We start from the raw sequence: 25,175 nt of genomic DNA, 5'->3' as shown, positions 1-25,175 counted from the left end.
GAAACGGATTACCTGCGGAGTCCCTGATAACGTCCGTGAACTCGAGCGATTCGCGGACCGCTTTACCCTTTTCTCGATTGATTATGTTCCACATGGACTTTATAGTATTCCCGCCGGCTTGTATTTTATTAGTGTAATAAGAAGATTTTTTAATGTATAATAGTTTCGAGTATTTATTATTCATTTATTCATGTCATATATTAAATTTGAGATTATACTGTTGTCGGGCACTAATTTTCCAATTTCGGTAATGTCAAATAGTAATTTTTTATATTGATAAATGTCATCCGTCACCCAAGAATCTTTTTTACGATTATTAATCACAACAATGGGAAAACATATTTCGAATTTATTTTTAATTATCTTTATTATGGACATGATCAAGTTTTGAGTAGACGTCTCGTTCCGGTGTGCGATCGCTCTCCAGTCCACGCTTTGTATGGCGGAGATAAAGTTAGCGTAATTGCGCGGCGAGTATATGCGGCCATGGCGCGGGCGCGGCGGCGGCGGCGGCGGGCGGCACAGCGCGGCGCGCACGGCGAGGTGGTCGCTGAGCAGCGTGGTCACCGGGGCCGTGCGCACCGCGCCGCGCGTCCCATTCCAGTATACGTGGTCTAGATTTGTGGCGGTCGCGCTTGTGATTCTCGTAGGGAAATTCACTTCGTTTTTAAAGTCGTGGGAGTTGAGAAGGTCCGTTAACCTTTTCAGTGCCAGTCCAGAATTATGCATGTCATCAATGTTAGTGTCTCCTACTATAATGCAATCCCGGTCTAGATCGGATATTTTGTCAAGCAAGCGTTCCAAATACCATAGAAATTCATTATTACTGACTTTACAGTTAGATCTGTATAAGCATACCACAGTTAAATTTAAATCTAAGAGATCTACTGCGGAAATTTCACAATAGCGTTTCTCGGATACAGCGGTTAAGTCACGATTCTCAATAGCTAGTATATTTTCGCGTACATATAAGCATGAGCCTCCGTGTTCGTTATCCGCTCGGCAAAAACTAGATATTAACTTGAAACCGTCAATATTTACGCACTTCAATTTACTCTCGGTCAACCAATGTTCTGTTATTCCTAGGACATCACACGCTAAGTCATTCTGAAGCAGAAGTTCAAGTCGTTGCGTTTTATTGTCTAAAGCGCGGATGTTCTGATGGCATATAATTATATCATGCGAAATTGGTTGAGCGATCGTATTTATTGCGGCGGTGGCGGGTATATCATTCGCGTTGATGCTTGCGCGCAGCGGTGCGGCCCCGCGGGGAGCGGGGCGGGCTCCGAAACCACTCGGTGAATTTGACGCGCGGTGGCCACACCGTGGGCGTGTTAAACACATCGAAATAATTTTCCGGAATTCCGATTAGGAATGAAGCATGTCGGTTGGTTTTAATGTCCCTCTTTTGTACGAAGTAGTCATCTGAGTTTCTTGTTGTTTTTAAGAAACTTAACACATTTTCTGTCGTAGTTTCTGGCCTGAATGACCAGGCTTGTAGGTATTTATAGTTTTCCACGGCCTTAATATGATGATCCTCGCTGCCCGTCCCTACCATGACATTTTGGTGTGCTGGTTTTCTGCGTTTTCGTACCATCGTGTTCCACTCTCCGTCATTGTGGTTGATGTTCGCGTTTTGACCCGCGCGTTTTATGGCCCCACACGCTTGAGCGTAGCTGTTATTCATCTGGTTGCGCTCGGGCGTACTCGGCGTGCTCTCGGGGACGCTCGACTCGCCGTCGGTGACGTTTGACTCACCATTGGTGTTGATGTCCGGCTGGCTGTCGGGGGTGTCCGGTTGCGGGAGAGGGACTGCGGTCTCCTGCGAAGAGGACTTACGCTGTGGTGCGACGGTGACAGAAGATGAGATCGGTTTTACTCCATCTTCGAGTCAAAGTGTCAGAATCCCGTGCCGTGATTGGTCCGTGTCTTTGAACGGACCAATGACGGCACGGGGATTCGCTCACCTCGTCCCCCGCACCCCCGTATTTTTGGCAGCATCGGTTTCATGAAATAATTGCTCTAAACTCCGTCTAGAGGAATCCTAGTCTATGGGTCGACCTGTATGTAACTAACTTTATAATGCAATCTAAGGTAACTAATTTAACCATCTTCCAAGGATCGTAGCGTCATGAAAATTGGCAGCTGTATGTATAGTTCTGATGACAATACAATAATATGGTACTGTCGAACTGATCTGATGATGGAGACAGGAGGTGGCCATAGGAACTATGTGATGAAACAACGCAACCTAATTATGTTAGGGGTTTTTAGAATTGTCTCGATGAGTATTAGTTGTCTGTCGTAAGAAAAGTACAGTCAGCGAAAAAATTAAATTTTTGCCAACAACTTATTGGCAGCATCGCATCGGTGTCATGAAATAATTGCTCTAAACTCCGTCTAGAGGATTCCTAGTCTATGGAATGAATGAATAAAGTTAAAACGGCGAAGGTTCTTTTGGGCTGTTATTTATTCTTTTACCCTGTCGCATTATGTTTTTTAATACGATTTTTCTTACACGCTTTACGCCTAAATGAATACACTGCGCAATCTCGTCACGCTGGCGAGACGATCGGGTAGGTTGGGAAGTGAATGAACAGGTTAAATTTAGTATGAAAATGTAATATTCAACCGAAATAAGATAAATAATTTTCAACCGAAACAACGAATGTAAATTATTTGGTTTCAAAGTTAATAATAACGCGCTTTAATGCGCTTACGCTTACAAATGATTGGATTCCATGTGGATGTGGATTCCTAACACCATCGCCTCGGTTGAAATTACAGTTTTTTTTTATTTAATTTCAATGGGTTTCCGTGCTTTTCTGCCACCGACCCCATACAACAAACACGATTTTTTTGCTCTATTTTTTGTTGATGGTGCGGATCCCTCCGTGCGCGAGTCCGACTCGCACTTGGCCGATTTTTACTAATCTAAAAATCATAGCAATACAGAACCCTGACAAAAGTTCCATCCGAATCCCCGCGACCCCGGGGTCAATTGTAAGTTTATTTGAAACAGCAAACGTACCCGAATTCCAGAAATTTTAATCGTTTCGAAACGGCCGGAACAAAAGAAAAACCGGCCAAGTGCGAGTCGGACTCGCGCACGGAGGGTTCCGCACCATTAACAAAAAATAGAGCAAAAAAATCGTGTTTGTTGTATGGGAAAGAAATACTAAAAATAAAATAAAATAAATATTTAAGGGGGGCTTAAATATTTATTTTATTTTATTTTTAGTATTTCTTGTTATAGCGGCAACAGAGATACATCATTTGTGAAAATTTCAACTGTCTAACTATCGCGGTTCATGAGATACAGCCTGGTGACAGACGGACGGACAGCGAAGTCTTAGTAATAGGGTCCCGTTTTTTACCCTTTGAGTACGGAACCCTAAAAATGGCTGCCAATGTTCCGAGCGTTGTTATGAGAACTGCCCGGTATTTTGATGAGTGTTCGCTTTCTGCTTAGTGCTTCTGCTTCTTTCTGCTTCTGTAAAGTATTTAATTTCCTAGTAAGTAGTAGCGGTGGTGGCCGAGTGGATATGACGTCCGACTTTCAATCCGGAGGTCACGGGTTCAAATCCTGGCTTATAGTCAATGAGTTTTTCGGAACGTATGTACGAAATATCATTTGATATTTACCACTAGCTTTTCGGTGAAGGAAAACATCGTGAGGAAACCTGCATCTGCGAAGAAATTCCTAGGTGTATGTGAAGTCCCCAACCCGCATTGGGCTAGCGTGGGGACTATAGCCCGAGCCCTCTCGCGCATGAGAGGAGGCCTGTGCCCAGCAGTGGGAAGCATATAGGCTCAAATTATTATTATTATTATTTTAATAGTTAAAGGGCTCCGTGCCTAACAGGTACCTAAACATGTTTACTTTGGCACTTTTGGGATATATTCACATATGTTTCACATTAAAAACGTTTTGTATTCGATTACCATCTTAAACCATTTAATTTGTTCTCGGAAAACACCATTTGTTGAAGTGTAATTCTAAATGAAGAAAAAAACTCTTCATCTAGAATTCCACTCCATCTGAAGCCGGTAAATTATTTGTTAAAGTATTTCTTACAAACAAATAAACTCGGTTCACTCATACTTTAAAAAAAGGAATGTTTCAAATGCCTACAAAGTTCGACAGCCTTGAATTAAAAAATTAAGAAAAGAAAAAGAACATATTTTCCAACCAGTGAAGTAAAGTTGTTCTCCTTATTATTCTGACACTTTTGATGATACAAATATATTTTTCCAAGTCACCCCACCCGCAGCCAGAGCATTATTCTGATTTTGAAATGCATTATGGTTTTGATATTGATATGATGCGGTCGTTCGTGCTTATTGGTGCGCGAGTAGGTTTGCCATGTCAGTATTTCCCCTGACATGTCAGGATTTTTGTTCCCACAGAACATATTAAAGAGGTTAGAATGGCTATCGCGCGCAGTTAGTATCGGAACCGGTGTCGCCGCTCGTTCCTCTCCACATTTACTAACACTCGCGCAACGGTAGTAAAAACTTGTGTGCGTGGTGAATGGATACGCCTCCTTTAGACAGATTTGATGTCTGGCTTCTTAATCTGAAGGTTATTGTGACGCAAAAGGCATGTTTACTTCGATTCTCGGTCAGCGCGGGCGAGTAGCATGCGAGCGTTTGCTCAAAACCGGCGGCGACACGTACCCTGCTCGCATCGCCATTCTAACTTGTTCTGTGTTTGTTCCTTTGTCAGGATTGCGGGGGACTTGGATAGTATCAGGGTGTTACAGAAACCGAAATGCACTGTGAGTCGGGTACTTAGGCATCTTCGTGGCATTATGTACGCACGTAGTATGCGTCGTATCAAGGCCGTATCAAAAAATATCATCTCCTTTTCTTTCTTTAGCCTATTTGAGTCCTACTGCTGAGTGCTGGGTAAATTCATCTCCCCTGGCGGCCATGCCAAGGTGACAATCGCTATCGCTTCGCCATCGAATCGCTTTGTGTCTCTCTATCACTCTTCCATATTAGTGTGACAGTAACAGTTGCGTTTCGTTCGTTACGGAGCGTTAGCGACTGGCATGTTGTCTACGGGGCCTGGTTCTCCACAGCTCGCATTTTTGTGTTTCTTCCGGCCAGATGTAAAGGAATTTGTCAAAGTCGTCTGGCCATCTCCGCCTGAGCCTCGCCGCCCACGCTTCTCTACGTTAGCCCACCTATTCAGATGCATGCGATAGACGTGGCCGACCCAGTCATTTTAACCTAGCGGTTTAAAAAAACATCATAACCTCAACAATTGTAAAATCAGAATACCTCTGGTGCTCTCAAATGATGAAAGTTTGCGAAGTTATTCCAGCCAGAGTCTTAAACAGAGCAACGTCTGTTAAATTATAATAGATGCTTTTGAATGAGTTACCTGCTTACAATTACTGGCGTGTTCTGATTTGCGAACAAGTCTTAAACTAACAACTACTTAGTTGAAATATATATTGAGGCTTAGAACTTGTAAGATAATTTTAACTCGGCTGCTTGATTATTACGTTTAACCTAATGTCTGTGTATGATAAGGATTCTGACCAAATGTATAGTCATCTTTTTGCATTATTTCGAGAACGATTTTTTCTGCTCTCTACATCTATGTCTTATTGATCTCCATAATGTAATATTGATATCTAAAAATGTCACGCACACGCCAACATCATAATTATAAGTCCAAACTAGCAAATATAAATCTAACTTGAAACCTACTTTAGCGTTATTACACACTTACATTTTCAAGGACGCTTAGAGCTATGGGTACGACAAGTCAGAACACCTTAAACGATTATCGTTTAAAGGGCCACTTGTAAATACAAGTTACATATAATATATCTACCTATCAGTCAAGGGCATTGTCTAGTTAGGTACACGTTTTAAAGTAAACATTAACCCTTTAACCGCCAAAGTCTGATATATAAGACATTACATATCCAGCTCATTTCGCCACAGTCTGATAAATAAGACAAAGATCTGATTTGGTTTTTACAGCACATTTATAACTCCCGTAACTATGCCAACCTTACTCTGCGTGGTACAATTACTGTCGGTGGCGACACGATCACGCTCGATCAAAAATTGCTGGCGGTTAAAAGGTTAAAGCGAGCGTGCTTAACCGCCATATTGACTGCTACCGACAGTTCCATCGGCCTTGTCTTGATTACCTTAGATTAGTGAACCGATGTAAATCTAGCTACATTCTACGATTTAGGAACGACGGTTAAAATGCTGATTGATCATCACAATTTGTGGGAAGCACTGGTGGCCTTACTGGTGGCCTTGGAAATGCGTTACGCATACCACCGGCCTGGCCTGGGCGGTTATGTAGGACTCCCGTATAGGCTAATGAGGCCCACGGTATACCCATTAAAACCCCTCTTGGCCGGCTCAACGCTATATGGCGAGGTCGCAGGGACAATGCGGCACTCTTCCGCAACCAATGCACTGGTGGCCTAGCGGTAAGAGCGTGCAACTTGCAATCCGGAGGTCGCGGGTTCAAACCCCGCTCGTACCAATGAGTTTTTCGAAAAAGTATTCTACCACCGTAGAATACTTTTCCAAATCCCTGTTTGAACTGTAGAGATATATCCCTACCTCTATACTCTACAATTCACGTTCAAAAGTCTGTCACAATCTAATTGGTCTACATATAGAGACATCTCTTTTCGATTTAAATAGGTATCAGTTTATTTCGAGAATGGAATATACTTTTGACGCGTATTAGTCTGATCCACTACATTTTGATGCTGATACAAGCTGCTCTGCGTTGACTGATTGTGAAAATCAGAAGGTGATTCCGTCACTACTAGAGGTACTTGCCCAGGCTTTACTAAATTCAAAAGAGGTTTTCCCCTTCTTTTTTATAACTACCTATCTCGAGGACTGGACCTAACATTATTCTTAGATCTGCTCCAGTTCTCCATCGCGGCAGTAATTGCCGATTCACGTAATCTGTGGCTAATACAGGCTCGATCGATATGCCGTTCTAGGCTCGCTATTTTCAGATCCCCTAAATTTTAGGCTGACGTTGTTCATATCTAGGTAAAAATACTAAATTATACTACAATTGTAAAAAGGCTTGTAAAGTTTTATGGATAAGGGGTATATTAAGGTGTAGGTATGTATTTGTCAATTAATATGCCGCTTAGTTTAGAAGTGGCCGGGCCGTTGGTCTTCTTGAGATAACCCCTTTTCCTTGCTAAGGACCTGTAGTCGAAGTCTAAGATAATTTAAAGTTAGTTTAATTTCAGTATTATTTAATAATAGAAGACCTAAGAGTTATAGGTACATACATAATCTTATACCTTTAAACGAGCAATTCTTGTACATTTATTTATTTATATATATATTTCGGGGATCTCGGAAACGGCTCTAACGATTTCGATGAAATTTGCTATATGGGGGTTTTCGGGGGCGAAAAACCGATCTAGCTATCTAGATCTTATCTCTGGGAAAACGCAAATTTTTGAGATTTTATATGTTTTCCGAGCAAAGCTCGGTCTCCCAGATATTAATGATTTAAATTAACACGATCGTCACTCCTTACTGAAATTAAAACAGGACTGTCACGCGGGTGACATTTATTATTTGTCCTTACTTTTCGGACGTGACCTTGCATTCTTCCTGCTTGAAAAGATGAAAAGTGCTAGAGGTAAATTTTACCTATATCACTTTTCATCTTTTCATGACTTGATATTAGAGTATGTACGTTCTAATGACCCCAAATACCCATTTGCTCGGCTTATCGGGTTTGCCCGCTCACCCCTCGATAATTACTACCTATTCTTAAATATTTTTACGATTTCTCTGCAACCCATTCATATATTTACTCTGTAGATGGGACGAAGACTTATATATTTTGTCGATAGCTATACACAAACGACTATACGTTTTAACAATTGTAAGACATTAAGCAATTTTACGGAACAACATCTTGAACCTAACTTTTTAATTGCAAATACGTGTTACGTTGTAAGGTAACGTATCCCTCGTAATCAATACACTCGTGTAGATAATTGGATTCCGACCGACGGTCTCAGTCTCAGCTCACTAATGAGCCCCTTGTTAATTGCTAATGGCGTGACGTCACTCGGGGAACGAGAATTACATGCCAAATACTTACACCAATGGATTTGAGCGATAAAAAGCACAATTTTTGAACTAAGGCAACCTCGAAACATTATTCGTCCAGTGTTATATTTACAAAATTACATTTCCCGAACGAAAGTAAACTTGCAAGCAATTTGAACTTGAAAGGGCCACTTGCATCATTTCACTAACCCGGGGTTAACCGGTTAAACCTGCGGTTACCATGGTTACCAGTACAATTTGACACTGGATTTGCGGTTTAATCAAATCAAATCAAATCAAAAGGCCCATAGATACATACCTTACAAACTAACATACATACAATAATAAAAATCTTACAAGTAAAAAATTATTACGGCGACACGGTGGTTTTCTGTTTGTTTTTGGTGGTTTAACTCCTTAACCTCGGTTTAGGATGATGCAAGTGGCGCTAAGGGGCAGATAGGTTTAAGAGCGTGAACCGAAAACCAGACATCAAACATCAAACATCAAACATCAACATTTATTCAGCAAATAGGCCACAAGGGCACTTTTACACGTCAACATGGAATTTACATACAGCAAAAAAAAAAAAACACATCTACAATTATAAAATACAACTTTCTAAGCCGCAAATATAAAATCAAACTAAAGTATTACATAGAGATGTATAAAGTCTCTAAATGTCGAATTACAAAAAAAAACGCTATAACAATAGTATTGAAAAAAAAAAGAACACAAAGATACAAAACTATAATCTAAAATTATTTAGAGATGTAAATGTCTCTAAGTGTCATCATAACTAAAAGATTACAATATATAGTAGTTAATCAAATTATCCTTAGAGATGTATAGGGTCTCCAAGAGTCAAAATCCTGTATACCTAATTAAAACATTCATTAAGTAAGAAAATGACAATAAAAATAAAATAGCATACGAGAACCGAATGATGTGTGTCTGTGTCCATGTAATTATCCTCAAAAATAGAGTAACTAAATATAATAGCTCGTGTTAGCTTAAATAGACCAGTCTCCACAAACAGCACCCGTTCACGAGTATGACGCGTATCTCAGCCATCGCCTCTCTCAACCTTCATTCGGGAAAGTGGCGACCCGATCAACAACGCCACCGTAAGCAAAGACTTTTAAGCGAGCATGACATATTCAAGCTGCCGGGCCATATTAATATTTAAATTGTAATAACGTATAACTGTGAGACACAACATTTTGTTCTTGTATGTTACATAAAAAAACGGTAAATCTTCACATAATTCTTCAGATGATGAACAAACTGATGAAGATTATAAATAGTGGACTTTTAGAATTTTGCGGACACGGGACATTTTAATGGGAGCTGGAGCCGACACTGCGGTGGTTCAAGAGTAATCTAAAGAGAAATTTATACTCGCAGGCTTACTCACCCCGTTAGACCGTAGTCTCGTCAAATCACTAGTCTTAAATCTTCTTGGGCGGATGTGATAATGTTCTTGATTTATGTGGCGGGAGCGACACATCAACTTAACGGGACATTCCGCATCATAGCAAGAATGCTATGATGCGGAATCAATATAATAGTTATGGTTTCGATGTGTAGCTTGCGATAATTAATTTTCAAATGAAGTCAGTCAGTCAAACTTGTCTGGCAATATGTCAGCGTTACGTATCGGTGGCCAGTAGTCACCGTAGAGTTTTTATTTAAAGAGGTTATGCCGAAAACCAACGACCTTGTGTGAGCTGAGGAAATATGGTTTAAAGTTTTGTAGGAGAATTGAAACATAATAATAAAAACCATTTTTATATCCTACAGCGCAGACACCAATTTTATTGCGATCTCTATTCGAGACACGTAAATCGGATAGTATCTATAGGTACGGGATACTCGTAGTCCCCGAAAATTGGTCCAGTAAAAATACGATTGCGCGAGATATTTAATTGAAATATGCACTTCATTCTCATGAGATTTAGATAGTGAGCTCGATTCTAATTTAAGAGACCATCAACGTGCACACTAGCGCCACTGCTAAATAATCGTGATTATTTAAATTTAACGAAAGATATTTAAAAAAGCGGCCAAGTGCGAGTCGGACTCGCCCATGAAGGGTTCCGTATTTAGGCGATTTATGACGTATTAAAAAAAAACTACTTGCTAGATCTCGTTCAAACCAATTTTCGGTGGAAGTTTACATGGTAATGTACATCATATATTTTTTTTAGTTTTATCATTCTCTTATTTTAGAAGTTAGGGGGGGGGGGGCACACATTTTACCACTTTGGAAGTGCCTCTCGCGCAAACTATTCAGTTTAGAAAAAAATGATATTAGAAACCTCAATATCATTTTTGAAGACCTATCTATAGATACCCCACACGTATGGGTTTGATGAAAAAAAAAATTTTGAGTTTCAGTTCGAAGTATGGGGAACCCCAAAAATTTATTGTTTTTTTTCTATTTTTGTGTGAAAATCTTAATGCGGTTCACAGAATACATCTACTTACCAAGTTTCAACAGTATAGTTCTTATAGTTTCGGAGAAAAGTGGCTGTGACATACGGACGGACAGACAGACGGACAGACAGACAGACATGACGAATCTATAAGGGTTCCGTTTTTTGCCATTTGGCTACGGAACCCTAAAAAGGGGGCGCTACGTACTGTATCTTGTATTAAAGTACCTTCTGAATACATCAAACTAGTTTCTATGTTGCTGGATTCGTCAATCTATGCGTCCAAATTTAAAACGGCCGTTTTTGTTATGAGTTTATAGATTGACGAATCCAGCAACATAGAAACTAGTTTGATGTATTCAAAAGGTACTTTAATATAAGATACAGTACGTAGCGGCCCCCTTTTTTAAATAGATTTCGTTAAATTTAAATAATCACGATTATTTAGCAGTGGCGCTAGTGTCCACGTTGATGGGCTCTTAACAATTTGCTATGGTTTTGAACTGGCTTTGATACGACCTTGACGATTTACATTTCACATGGTAAGGCTGTACCGATACTTTGTTGGATTCTGTTCTGTTTTATTTATAATAGGTATTAAAATGATAAATATTTACAGTCCGCTATTTTATTTATTTATTTTAAACTTTTCCTCTTTTGTCATAAAACGTCCGGACTAAAAAAGTTAAACGTCCGGGCTAAACTGGATTTCGATTTAATGGACCCGTTTACGGCTCGCATCACTCGACAGTAATACCATTTTAATGGAGCTGTTTGGCGATAGTGTATGCATTCCTAATTCGAATCGGCCAAATGAGGACACGCACGAATTTTGAGGTAAGAGGCATTGCCAATTAGCAACGTGTCAAAATACTAGACATCTAAATGTTTATTTTACACACTTTTATTTTTGTATATGTCGACGGCCGATCGTAAGATCAGGCAGATCGTAATGTTCCTGTGTAATGTTTTGACGATAGTGACATTAAACCAATATATAGGTAGGATAGGTTCGTTAGGTTGCTTTAGATGCCCGAAGGGCAAACTGCCCAGAAATAGGAGCCCGTCGACTCAGGGAACGGGTCAAAGATTTTCACGTTTCACGATATGCCTAGGAATTTCACGATATGCCTGATCTTACGATCGGCCGCCGACATATACATTACGCAGTGCTTCAAATCTTGTTACTAAAATTTGAACCACTTCCGTATCTGATTTAGTTGAAATTTGGAGTAAGCACCTTTTATACTATCGTAATTCCGGTGACAATGCAATAATGGAGGTGATCCGATGATGCAGTCCGTAGTGTAACATCTTGTAACTTGTAACACCCTCTCAGCGTAACATGTACTCTTCATAACTTTAAGTATAACACCAGTCAGCAAAACTATTAGCTAGGCACCCCTGCATAGGAACAAATATGTAGGTATATTACATGGATGCAATAAAAAGAACCGTGTCTGTGATCCTGAGAGGTTTTTGACACTAAAGGCCACTTGCACCATTAAGCGGTTAAACCATTAACCCAGTGTCAAATTGTACTGGTAACCATGGTGACTCCGAGTTTAACTAGTTAACCCATGGTTAGTGAAATGATGCAAGTGGCGCTAAGATATATAATTAATCTCCCAATCAATGGTTTGAAAGCTCCAACAGGTTGATTAATTAGCGCTCAAAAAATCGACGAGCCATAGATAAATGAACGCCATCACGTTATCTATGGCCGCTCCGACTGATTTATTGTCTGTGGTCGATTGACGGATGAGATCGCCGGGAATTTTACGTAATGTGAGGGCATTTTTATCCTTGAAACGCTATTGGCGACAAGTGTTAATATATTTCGATTCATATCATGGTGCATTAGACATACCTACATGCCCTGTCTTATACAACACAACACACAACAACAACAACAAGTTTGTTACAAGGAAGATTGCCAGTCAAATTTGAATCATGAACGGTATTAGAAAATAGACTTGAATTTGCTTTGTTTTAAAATCGAACAACACAAAACAAAGGCAACTCTGTAGGTACCATATATTAATGACTCAAATTTCATTGTAGGTAATTAGTACCTACATACTAGTATTAGGATTTACACCAAACAATCATGACATAGTAATAAGAATATAGCGAAACGACGTAAATAAGTACTAAGTATAAGTTTGTAGCTTTCTAATAGACCCCGAAGGCTAATCCTATTGTCTATTGTTAAGAAAAACCGCTCGTGCCACGTGCCACAACCACCTGCATAAAAAATCGGTAGTTCGGTTACTGAGTGCCGGCGAGTCGAACGCTACAGAACCAGTCTAAAATGTGTCATCGAGATGCGTAACAAAGGCGCGTTATCGGAGAGCGCACCTACACTGGTTTTTTGAGCGTTGGACTAGCCCGCGCTCAGGTGCCAAATATAATAATTAGGACTCTTTTTTGCAGGTAAGTAGCACGTGCGGTTTTACTGAACAATAGACAATAGGATAAGCCTTCGGAGTCTACTAGAAAGCTACAAACTATACTATGAGTGGACGCTCGAAGCGGAGCGTTCGGCGGGGCGTGCAGCGTGGCGTCGGGGTCAGGAGTAATTTGAGCAGCGTGCACTAAGGCCGCTCGTATGCGTTTGCATTTGTTTAACATGCACACCGCACGCCCCGCCCCGCTGCACGCCCAAGCGTCCACTCAGGCCTTACACTTAGACATATCGCAATACAATCATAACATGACGCAGATTTACGAACTATGTAGATGTAACACAAGATAGGTACCAAAGTATACTGACATTACCATAACTGTATGCAAATTGAATTATGACATACGAAAGGCTTGAACGTGAGGGCAAGCGTTCCGAAACTAGGCCGAAGTATGCCAGATAAAGATGACATATATACGGGGCGCGGCGTGTCAATAAATAATCACAGATCCGGCAAGCTGAACTAAATACTGCAAGTTATTACTTGGGATTAAAATGGGATTAAAGGGAGGTATCTCGTAGCATTTCAATCGTTTTGATAACTAAATTAAATTTCTTGAAAAAAAGCAAAAAAAAACCGGCCAAGTGCGAGTCAGACTCGCGCACGAAGGGTTTCGTACCATTAGGCAAAAAGCGGCAAAAAAACACGTTTGTTGTATAGGAGCCCCACTTAAATATTTATTATGTTCTGTTTTTAGTAATTTTTGTTATAGCGGCAACAGAAATACATCATCTGTGAAAATTTCAACTGCCTAGCTATCACAGTTCATGAGACACAGCCTGGTGACAGTCAGACGGACGGGACGGCGAAGTCTTAGTAATAGGGTCCCGTTTTTACCCGATGGGTACGGAACCCTAAAAATGGAAAATTGAAGCAGTCGTAGCGCTCTTTTATCCGCGGTCCCGAGCACGCATATCCGTCTCGCTCACGCTTACGTTCAGTGAGAGTGAGAGGACTCGAACCTCCTGGGCCTTACCCATTATGCCAGAAATCAGATCACGAATGTTCCGTGTTAAATTTCACAGTGTATGTTGATTGATATTGTTCCGCGAACAGTTATAATGATTCTCTAAATTCCCCAGCCGGAAGCAATATTAAACAATTAAGGGCTCATATAGACGGTGCGAGAACTCGCATGCGAGTTTCATTACATTGTGTCATTTGATCGGTCGGCTGAATAGGGAATATTACGCGAAAGTCATATTACGGGAATTTTCTGGCGTCCGTGGCTTCCTTGTGGCGGGCTCGGGGGGGTCCCCTACAGTGCAGAACGGAGGCCGAGGAGGAAGGCGCGTCGAACCATCTGGCGCGCCTAACGTGAAGGGCCTTCGGGAAGACGTCCGTCCGTCTTTCACCAGGCTGTATCTCATGAACCGTGATAGTAGACAGTTGAAATTTTCACAGATGATGTATTTCTGTTGCCGCTATAACAACAAATACTAAAAACAGAATAAAATAAAGATTTAAGTGGGGCTCCCATACAACAAACGTGATTTTTGACCGAAGTTAAGCAACGTCGGGCGGGGTCAGTACTTGGATGGGTGGCCGTTATTTTGCTTGTTTTTTTTTGCTTGTTTTGTTCTATTTTTTGTTGATGGTGCGGAACCCTTCGTGCGCGAGTCCGACTCTCACTTGGCCGGTTTTTTGAGTTTTTATATGTTTTCCGAGCAAAGCTCGGTCTCCCAGATATCAATAGGTACTTATACAAACACACTTACTCCCTATACCCTAACCTAACAGACTCTAAAGGCACTTTAAGCCTCGCTTGGCAAGCGAAAGGAAACGCCGACTCATCTGTATACAGGATGGTATAAAAGCGAGCCATTAACTTTTTGCCGCCGTTACGCCTTTCCGGACACGCTGTATAATGGCCAGGGCTAATACGGGTACGGTGATGGGGCAATAAAACGTGAGGTGTGTTGGGGTCATTTTGTAAACAGGGTATTTTCAATAGTTTTTAATTAATACACTATGTGGCTCGCCTGATGTAAAGTGGCTATACCGTAGCCTTTAAAAACCTAGTACATTATTTTCTATGTAGTATTTTGCGAAATCCTTGGCAGAGAGTTCAAAGAATATTCTAAGTTATGTGATACTGAATATGGTGTATCTCTATAATAGTTTTAAGAACTAATTAGATATTTAGACTAATGGCGTTATTCATAAACGGTTGCTAACTTAATCAGTTGATGATCTTCGTTTGTCCCTATCTGTCATTATGCCATGGAGAGGGACAAACGACGATCATCAGCTGATTAAATTAGCAGACGTTTATGAATAACGCCGTAAGATGACATTTGTATACTTTTATGACGATCTAAAAGTGCTTGTCCTATTTGAATAAAATGATGAAATGAAAGAATATTTTGAATTTGACTTTGCGTAACATATTATGTTTGTCTCTCGCTGCCATTTTCTCCGCTCGAGTATGTGATTTGTGTTCAAATGATCATTAGACCCATCGGCTGTTTGGTGTTTTTGTCCTATTTGTACTTTATTTAACTCCTATTTTCTTATATTCGGGTCGAAAGAGCTTGTCATTAATTTTATTTTAAGTAGAAACCCTAACGTAACCTAACGTGTAGAAATTTAAATTAAAAAATCCAGACAGGATCTGTCTGACATTGTCTGCGCTTATATCCCTATTTATAATAATTAATAACGAATTGATATCTAAAGAAAAAATTATGACCAATCACGACCATTACGTTTAACTGTCACACCTAAACCGAAAACCTGTTGGAATATCCCCAATGCACCATATGGGAACAGAGGGTGTATTAGCCTGTCGAGAGGCATCCATGCAACATTATTACCATGAGCGTATGTATATTATGGCTTAGGTTATTCGAAAACGACCTATGTTCATCAATTAGTACTTAATATTAAAACTTATTTGATGTTACCTATAGTTAAATTCAGTTGACATTTACAGAAAATATCTAAGGGAAAAAATTTAGTTCCAAGGGACATAGACTTTAAAATTTGCCATTTAATTTAATGTTATAGTACGTATATTGATTTCAGACAACCTTCTAGCTATATTTAATATACCTAACAACAACAAAACAACAACAAGTATTATACGAGTATATAGAACAAGTTAAAACTTTTTACCTTCAAAGTCAGGGTGATCTTTATGACATTTTTTTAGCATACAATTTTAATATACCTATTTAAGCATTTAATTATTGATTTCTGTAATTTTAATTACAGAAATCAAATTTAAGTTAAACACCATACATTTCTTCACAAACTGAGAATTATTAAACATTCTATAGGTATTCGTAACCCAATCCGGCATCTCTTAATTAAAGTATGTTACATTCAAGTGGAAATGCTCACATACCGTAAAATGGGGTGAGTAGGCGCAAAACTGACATTCAAACCTCGATAGCATTTTATTTTTACATATGCAAACTGAATGATGTATATAATAAGTGTTCCGGACGTTTGTATTTTAGTTTTTATTTTATTTTGGGTAGTTCAATTTCATAACTTTGACGATAAACAGGAAAGGAGTGAGTTGGGTTTTCATACAAAGGTGATTTTGGAAGATTATTGGATCGATTTTTTTTTATTATGAGTATTATTATAGCTCCATTTTAAATTAGAATACCTTATTTTTGTAACAGTAGCCTTAAAAACCCATCTCACCCCCCTTTCATCCCTTCTCTCCCCATTCATAACCCAACTCTCCCCGCGAACCCTACTCACCCCATTTTACGGTATAATGTTTTCTATGGAGAATAATAAGTTAATAATAACGCCTCATTGTTCTTCACGGGGATATCCCCTTATTTTTTATCCTAATTTCCAAGTATTCCAAATTGTCTATAAGCTATAGTGACTCCTTATAGTCGTATAAATAAATTAATCACCCATGTTTAAAATCTAAGTACCTACAGGGACCCACGATAATATTAAACTTCTACAAAACAAGGACAACCCTAATAAAACTTTTCGTTGTTTTACCAAAACCTTTGGCAACTAGCATTTAATGACCGTGTACTAACTATCATGTAACCATGTCAGCTAAGTGGGCAACTTCGGCCGTTTGGGCGGTTGCCAACCACAATATACTTGACTGCTTGTCCACTCGGTAATTTGCTAAACTGTGTTTTAGGGACTGTACGAGGGGTATTCAAAATATTCTCGGTATGAGAATGAAAACAAACAAGTACGAAAAGTTTGATATTTTTATTTTTCAATATACTCCCCCCCCTATGTTCATACACTTAAAAGATCGATCATTTATTTTTTTTAATCCCTCGTAAAAATATTTTTTATCTTTCGTGTAAAAATGCTCCTCCACTGCCGCCTTCAATGCTTCATCGTCAGAAAATTTATTTCCACGCAGATCCTTTTTAAGATTGGGGAGCAAAAAGAAGTCGCTGAGGGCTAAGTCCGGACTATACGGTGGGTGAGTAACAGTTTTAAACCCACATTCAACAATAGCTGCCTTGGCAATATGAGCAGTATGGACGGGGGCGTTGTCATGCAGAAGCAGAATACCTTTGGTTAACTTTCCTCGCCTCTTTTCTTTAATTACATCCTTTAATTGACGTAGAATGTTAGCGTAGTACTGTCCTGTGATATTTACACCTTTTTCTTTATAATCGATTAGTAATACTCCTTCACAATCCCAAAATATCGTGGCCATGACCTTGCCAGCTGAAGGGATGACCTTGAACTTCTTGGGATGAGCTGAACCCTTAATGTGCCACTGCATGGACTCTTGTTTACTCTCTGGGTCATAATGATGAACCCAGGTTTCATCTCCAGTAACTATTCTTTGCAGCACCTCATCAGGATTTTCACCGCACAGGTCAATAAAATCGGAACAACAAGCTACACGCATGTCTTTTTGAAGCCGAGTCAGCATTCGCGGAACCCATCTTGCACTTACTTTTGACATATTAAGATGGTCATGTATAATATCATGTACGGTACCAATAGAGAGATTGGTTACTTGTGCTATAGATTTTACCTTCACTCGACCATCTTCCAATATAAGTTTTTCCACTTTATCAATATTTTCTTGTGAAGTAGCTACTACAGGCCGGCCAGGTCTAGGGTCATCTTCAATACTCTCCCTTCCGCGTTTAAACTCGCTTGACCACTTTTGAATGGTAGATAAAGAAGGAGCAGACTCACGGTAAACACAATCCATTTCCTCTTTTATGGTTTTTTGATTTTTACCCTGTTTTGTCAAGAATTTTATCACGCATCGATGTTCTAATTTAGTTAACATTGTCAATTCGCACATGATGTTCATGTTTGTTCAGCAATTGCAGAAAAACAAAAGACCATCTCGGTTCGAATTATACTTTTTTTTAATGTCAATGAATAAACCTTAGCGGCCAGTAACGAAAGAAATTTTAGAAGAGGTCGTAAGATATCAATACCGAGAATATTTTGAACGCCCCTCGTACTAACAGTAAATGACCATTGGTATACTTTCGAACAACGATCAAAATAACCACGCCACAAAGGCACACCATTATAAGAGAGAGAAAGATAGAGAGAGATACATTTTATTTAACACCAAATAAATTACATTTTACATAAAAGGTCATTTCACAATCATTAAGTCATACAGCGTGGTGCTAAAAGGGTTCACGACTCAGCGTAATGTAAGACATATATTAGTAGATTGTTAACCAAGGGGTGAAAGGCACTCATTTCTGCCGAGGTAGTTTAGTATAGTCCGAGGCTGTAATGATGCCTTTCACCCGAGTTAAACACTCTTCATTTCGAATACGAGGAAAGTAAAATGCATGTGATTTTAAAAACATGACTGAGTATAAATTTTTATACTGTTTCTCGAGGGTACTTATTTCAATTAACAATTTAGGTAAAAGAATCATTATTTATGGAATGGGGAGTTAACAATCACAACACCGTCACCACAAGCTATAATTGCCACGAAAGGCACAAATCGACCTTACCCCCGTTACGACATCCCTTACGAGTAATATACCACCAGGTCACAGACAAGATATCCTCTAGACTGAGCATAGTAACGCTACCCCCTCTGCCACTATATACGGTAGTTTTACTCCATCTTCGAGGCAAAGTGTCAGAATCCCGTGCCGTGATTGGTCCGTGTCTTTGAACGAACCAATCACGGCACGGGGATTCGCTCACCTCGTCCCCGCACTCCCGTATTTTTGGCAGCATCGGTTTCATGAAATAATTGCTCTAAACTCCTTCTAGAGGATACCTAGTCTATGTACCAGGTTTACTGCGGCTTCTTGCAATTAAACCAGGTTCCGCAAGGGCTTATGCAACCTTCACCAAGCTTCAGAATCTATAAATTAATTAATAAACAATTGAATAACGACTCGCCTACTAAAATATCACACACTGTTAACCTGTTGTAAACCTTATTGTAATGCCGTAAAGACTACGAATAGTCAGTGTATTTCTGTTAGCACACAGCGCAAGTTTTATCGTTTGGAAGGTAAACTTAACCGTGAACGACATAAGATTGTTTTTGCAACGGTTGGAGTTATGAATTATGACGTTTTTTATTATAGAAGGAACGTTCAATTCATGGCCCTTATAGCTAATTAGAGCGAACAATTTATTATTGAGGCGATACACGGAATAGTTGGATATGTCACCACAATAGGTAGTTGGTACGAACAAGGTACGCTAAATGTTTAATTGATCTGCATGCAACTTAAATTATATAATACGTACGAACTTTCAACTCTATTTTCACACGTTTATGGACTTAAATTTCAAGTGGTATTGCGAAAAAATGTAAACAAAACATTGTCACAATGTATGATATTCTTTCTATGGAAGAAAAATTGCAAAGATAACTTTGGTGCATTAAGTAAAAAAATGAATTTAAATGTAATAGTAGTTTATGTGACTGCTACATAATGAGAGGCATTAAAATACGAGTGTGGGTTTAAGAAACTAACGTTAGTGAGTTTCTTAATAGGATCACACGAGTGTTTTAATGCCTAATTATGTACAGTTACATACACTACTTTATTTAAACACATACTTAAAACTAATTAAAAGATAAACTGTACGTCATATGGCGGTGAATGAAAACTTTTTCACGCGTGTCACGCATCCATAGTTTTTTTTAATTCCTAGACAAAAGAATGAAGTCCCTATTCTCATGTAACTCGAGATCAAATATCGTGCGGTATATATTAAAAAAACATACTAAATTGACGTTTCGTATCTATAACTGTTTTAATATCTATGGATACTAGATACTAGAATAGAGACCCACTTGATTTTTGACTGCTGTTCCAAATTTAAGCTCATAACGATACAAAAAATGTATAACATTACAGTACAGATTTTCCTACTACCTTAGATAAGAAAGTTCTCATAGTAAAATTGGTTGTAATAAAGCTGGTCATTTCCTACGGTTTCTGAACGCATTACCTATAGAGCACTAATGACATGTGTGTAGATAAAGAGATTTTTGTATCTTTCAATTGTAACTATATCTTTGACCTCGACTGTACACTCAAAATGTCCTGGCAAAAATATAAACGCAATAACAAGAAGGCTGGTTTCATATTCAAATGAACCTTAATAAACCACGAAACATGTCAAAATGAGCGTTAAAAACATCCCTTATTTAAGTTAACTTTTGTCATGGAAATACCCAGATTGCGCTATTGTCATGTAAATGGCCTGATGGCGGGGAAACGGTGGTTTAAAATTTTATCGTCCCGGGACTTTACATTTTGTTTTGAGTTTTTTAATAAATCTGCGATTTTATATGTTCTAGTCGTTGTTAAACTGAAATAAATGTCATATACTAAGAAAAAGTGACCAAGGCCTCCAGTGCCCCAGGCTGGAATCGAACCAGCGTCCTCTGCTATCGCGGCAGGTGCCTGTGCTATTCGGCCACCGGACCGGGCGGGAATTTTTCCAAGTATATACACTTCTTACTCAAATTGTTTCGAATTGTTGTTGTTGTGTTTCGAATAAATTATCATTCATTCATTCATTCATTCATTCAAATTAAAATATTTTCTGAAAATAAATTTGTTCTAATAATTTTAATAGTCTTGTCGTTGTTGTTACAATATTAAGAGAAATAAGTTTTTGGCAAAAATTTAATTTTTGGGACAAGGTTTGCTGACTGTAATTTTCTTACGACAGACAACTAATACTCATCGAGACAATTCTAAAAACCCCTAACACAATTAGGTTGCGTTGTTTCATCACAAAGTTCCTATGGCCACCTCCTGTCTCCATCATCAGATCAGTTCGACAGTACCATATTATTGTATTTTCATCAGAACTAGATACAGCTGCTAATTTTCATGACGCTACGATTCTTGGAAGATGCTTAAATTAGTTACCTTAGATTCCATTACATGTTAGTTACATACAGGTCGAGAGTTCCTATGGCCACCTCCTGTCTCCATCATCAGATCAGTTCGACAGTACCATATTATTGTATTGTAATCAGAACTACATACAACTGCCAATTTTCATGACGCTACGATCCTTGGAAAATGGTTAAATTAGTTACCTTAGATTCCATTACATAGTTACATACAGGTCGACCTAATAAAAGCTTGTTAAAAAAACATGTTTCCTGACACATTGTTGTTGAATCCCTACATTCATTGAAGAGTATATCTTGAAATATAGATAATATAGGTAATTTACGCAATCACAATTTTTTTCTGAATTAAATACTTCCAATAACACATGACATCATTCCGATTTTGGTCGCACTTTTGTTATTTGATAGACAATCTTGTACGTTTGATCTGAGCACGTACAATGAGCCACTGACCGTGTCAAACTCAAAACTGACATACACGCTATCGAGAACGAAATTTACTTTCTATACATATCGCTCGCTCGCACTAATAATATGCGACTAATACGAGCGAGATGTTAAAGTTAATAACGTTCTCGATGGCGTTTATGTCAGTGCCAAACTGGTGGTAGCCACACTGTGGTTTAAATAAACTTCAAACCACTTTAGACTAATAATACTTAATAGTGGTATGGTAGATATTGTATGTGTACTATATAAAGCTAATCGAAGTTCAGTCTCAGCGCCCAACTTTAGTACAGTTCCAAGCGATGCTCACACCACGACACAGTTCTGGGAGCCATTCAAACTTCGCGAATTGGTATCATGTAGTGGTAACCCGTTTATTTTAGGTAACCAATATGTATGTACGACGATACATAGATAAGCAATGTATGCACGAAGGCGAACATATCTCTATAAAGGATTCTTCCAGCTAACCTTAAGAGTAAGGGAATGGAAAAGTGCAGATTGCAAGTATTACAAACTACAGTGTACCTATATTTGTATAACTGGTATACTTATCAATAATTATGGCCAATATATGATACGATTTATTTTGCTCACAATTGGCTACTTTCCTATTACTCAAATCAGCTTCTATAAAATAAATAAACAAAATTGAGCACTTATGTCACAGAGGTTTTCCATAACCGTTCAACGTGGCAACGCGACGAACGTGACGGGCTCCTTTGCGTCTGGAGGACGCGAGTTTTGCGAATAGTGTTAGCGTTAGTTGTTTTAGGTTTTAATTATAATGTAATTATGAATCAGTTATTACCGTAAAATGGGGTGAGTAGGTGCAAAACTGACATTCAAACCTCGATAACATTTTATTTTTACATATGCAAACTGAATGGTGTATATAATAAGTGTTCCGGATGTTTGTATTTTCGTTTTTATTTTATTTTGGGTAGTTCCATTTCATAACTTTGACGATAAACAGGAAAACCCACCTCACCCCGTAGACCCTCGTATTTGGGGTGAGTTGGGTTTTCATACAAAGGTGATTTTGGAAGATTGTTGGATCGATTTTTTTTTATTATGAGTATTACTATAGCTCCAATTTAAATTGGAATGCATTGTTTTTGTGGCAGTAAAAAGTGGCCTTAAAAAACCATCTCACCCCCCTTTCAAACCTTCTCTCCCCATTCATAACCCAACTGTCCCCGCGAAACCTACTAACCCCATTTTACGGTACTTATTTATCAATAGATAACTCTAAAATAGTAGATTAAGAGGCCTCACGATTTAGCTTTTATCAAGTTGACACCCGTAGCGAAAAGGGTTAGGGGTTAATCCGTAGCTATATTTACGCCTGTTCCTCGCCTCAATACGGCTGAGCGCCTTTTGGACATGGCCGCAGCCAACGAAGGATACGGCTCACGTTAAACCGGGCCGGGTCCGGGCCGGAGCTACCGGGGCGTCGTTTTCTATGGAAAGGAACACGTGATCACCTGTCATCTGTCATAGAAAAGTAAGCGCCGGAAGCTCCGGCCCGGGCACGTAAAGTAAGTCATCCTGTGAGCTTCAACGTACCTCCATTTTAAATTGTAGCCATAAATACTTATGGCGTTCATGAATGCGCTACGAATCTCGTTCAGCTATTAATCGTTAGTCTTATTATTTATTACTTTTACTTTTAATTTTTTTTATACCTTAAAATTGCTGCTTAAATATTTATCTCCATATGATATAACATACGTTGATTTTTACAAAAAGAAATATTTTTTAGTTACGTCATGTGCTTAGCATGTGCATATAGGTATTTTTAATTTAACTTCTAAACTAAGTGGCTTGCAAAAAACATATATGTTCTTAATAATTAAAATGTAGCTTCGAGTAAAACGGCTGTGACATACGGACAGACAGACATGACGAAACAGTAAGGGTTCTGTTTTTGTCATTTTGACTATGGAACCTTAAAAAGAGAAACACGACAAAAACTGTAGTCAGTATTAGTGTAGACATAAGTATTAATATTGAAAAATATATATTTCCATGGACTGTCAGCCCGATCTTCCATTTGAATACCTACCTTGTTATACCTACATTCATATCCATACATCCCTTCATCTTTGAACTAATTTCCAAATGGATATTACTAAAGTAAATATTGAGTTGAGTTTCTTCACGTGTTTTGACTCATATACAAAATGAGACTTAACGCAAACGCGTACGTCACGTCACGCTATCGAATGAAATTTTTATACGTTAAGCGTAGAGTTGTAGGTGCCTACGGCGCGGCGTCTAGGGTCTACGCCACAGGGAACGGCGTAGCGTACAAGCGTACTACGGCCGGGCCCGGGTCATTGTATTTTATAGTTGAAGGTCCTTGCGGGTTGATTTTGATACAAAAGGATTTATATATCTTGCGCTTTCGCAAAATATTGTTATATGAATATGACCATGATTTAGTAGTAAGTATATTTTGGAATAATATTTGTAAAATAAGTAGTTAAATTCTTTATATTATAATGGCACAATGATTTGTTGAGAAAAAATACATCCTCCAATCATCCTGTAATTAAATTCTATACCTCGAGTTTATAAAATAAGTTTCGTATGAAAAACTTACATTTTAAGTACAAAGTTTCAAAGCAATCTAGCTAGTCGTTTTAAAATGATCGCGTAACTACGTTTGTATGGAAAAGCGAGCTTGCTGCGGACTCTTCAACCACTTAGGTAAAATAAAGCCTTAACCATTTACTAATGCAAAAGCAATGACTTACCCTTTTGTAAAAGTAGGTTACCCACATCTTGATAAAAGAAAACAGCATAGAAAAAAAAACAATTGATAGTGTGAATAGTCTTTTGAAAACAAATTCTTGATTAAGTACAAGCTGTTAAATTGATAATTATATTTTACTAACGAAAAACTTACCCTATTTAATGAAACAGGTGATGCACACCTTGTTAAAGAAAAAAGAGTGACTAAGTACATATACTTTTAAAAGGAACTGGGTAATTATAATTAGACTGCAAGCGCTGTTAAAATATTAAAATCGACTCTTTGCTTGACTAATGAAAACTTACCCTATTTAACAAAACAGGTGATAAACACTTTCAAACTTCCCCTAACAAAGGGTACACAACACAGCACTGATACAAGTGGCACATTTCGCGGGAGCGTGCGGCCGTGGGGGTGCCGCGGCGGACACTGAGGGGTGTTCGTATGGCGGCACAGAGTAACAGGATAGACTGGTGAGATGTTGTATAGCAGATTGTAACAAAGGGTACACAACACAGCACTGATACGAGTCGCACATATCGCGGGGAGCCTGCGGCAGTGGGGGTGCCGCGCCGGACACGAGGGGTGTCCGTAAGGCGGCACAGACTAGGAGGGGTAGTAGTGAATATATAGGTCAT

The 25,175-nt window shown here is 38.9% G+C and overlaps 1 protein-coding gene across 1 annotated transcript in view; it reads right to left on the bottom strand.

The window, feature by feature from the left end:
- Nucleotides 1-24,959, bottom strand: part of LOC134652291 (uncharacterized) — a 306,378-nt gene extending 281,419 nt beyond the window's left edge. Inside the window, exon 1 of the mRNA XM_063507464.1 lies at nucleotides 24,843-24,959. The gene's annotated coding sequence lies outside the window, so the exon portion shown is untranslated. The remainder of the gene's footprint in view (nucleotides 1-24,842) is intronic.
- Nucleotides 24,960-25,175: the final 216 nt, after the last annotated feature.

The sequence above is a fragment of the Cydia amplana genome, chromosome 11, assembly GCF_948474715.1.
Source record: "Cydia amplana chromosome 11, ilCydAmpl1.1, whole genome shotgun sequence".
NCBI lineage: Eukaryota > Metazoa > Arthropoda > Insecta > Lepidoptera > Tortricidae > Cydia > Cydia amplana.
The sequence above is the reverse complement of the archived record's forward strand: the minus strand, read 5'-3'. Positions and strand labels throughout refer to the sequence as shown.